General features: G+C 46.2%; 1 non-coding gene across 1 annotated transcript; it reads left to right on the plus strand.

The window, feature by feature from the left end:
• Positions 1–968: 968 nt before the first annotated feature.
• On the plus strand, positions 969–1,041 carry trnat-ugu (transfer RNA threonine (anticodon UGU)). The gene has a single exon. It is a non-coding gene; the product is annotated as a tRNA-Thr (tRNA).
• The last annotated feature ends 230 nt before the right edge of the window (positions 1,042–1,271 follow it).

Raw genomic sequence — 1,271 nt, forward strand, 5'->3', positions numbered from 1 at the left:
CATCAACTGGTTCTCCTTTGTCCACTTTACTGGAAACATCCTCAAAAAATTCCAGAAGATTTGTCAAGCATGATTTCCCTTTCACAAATCCATGCTGACTTGGACCTATCATGTCACCATTTTCCAGATGCACTGCTATGACATCCTTAATAATTGATTCCATCATTTTACCCACTACTGAGGTCAGGCTGACCGGTCTATAATTCCCTGATTTCTCTCTCCCTCCTTTTTTAAAAAGTGGGGTTACATTGGCTCCCCTCCACTCCATAGGAACTGATCCAGAGTCAATGGAATGTTGGAAAATGAATGTCAATGCATCCGCTATTTCCAAGGCCACCTCCTTAAGTACTCTGGGATGCAGTCCATCAGGCCCTGGGGATTTATCGGCCTTCAATCCCATCAATTTCCCCAACACAATTTCCCGACTAATAAAGATTTCCCTCAGTTCCCCCTCCTTACTAGACCCTCTGACCCCTTTTATATCCGGAAGGTTGTTTGTATCCTCCTTCGTGAATACCGAACCAAAGTACTTGTTCAATTGCTCTGCCATTTCTTTGTTCCCCGTTATGACTTCCCCTGATTCTGACTGCAGGGGACCTACGTTTGTCTTTACTAACCTTTTTCTCTTTACATACCGATAGAAACTTTTGCAATCCACCTTAATGTTCCCTGCAAGCTTCTCCTTCTCCTTCCCCATTTCTCCCTCTGTCCATCCACCTCCTTCTCTCCCCTTACCCTTCACTCACTCTCCACTTTCCTCTCTGTCTATCTCCCTTTGCCCCACTCCCTCACCATACCATTCTCTCTCGCCTTCTCCCTTTCCTCCTCTCTCCCCTTCCCTCTCGAGAGACAGAGAAACAATCATGTTCCAATGATTGTACAGGGATGAATCACCAAGAATGATTATATTCGGGCCCCACCTCCTTGTTAACAATAGTAAGAAGCAAACATGAGCTACTGTTACAGGTGGCTTCATAGCTCAGGGGTTAGAGCACTGGTCTTGTAAACCAGGGGTAGTGCGTTCAAATCTCACTGGGGCCTACTCAATTTTGGCTTCTGTTCCTGAACTCGCTGTCAATCGGCGACAGGCCGACACCATCAACAGGAACCGACTCGCTTCACAGTTTAAATACAGCCCACAGCACTTTCACTTTCTGTGACCAGTCTGTAACCGAGTCTTCTTCATATCCAGTCTGAGAGCCACCGATATTTGTTTTAGATTCGTTGCGGGATATGGCCGTCGATAGCAAGGCCGGCATTTATTGCCCATC

The sequence above is a fragment of the Pristiophorus japonicus genome, unplaced genomic scaffold (assembly GCF_044704955.1).
Source record: "Pristiophorus japonicus isolate sPriJap1 unplaced genomic scaffold, sPriJap1.hap1 HAP1_SCAFFOLD_536, whole genome shotgun sequence".
NCBI classification, from domain to species: Eukaryota; Metazoa; Chordata; class Chondrichthyes; family Pristiophoridae; genus Pristiophorus; species Pristiophorus japonicus.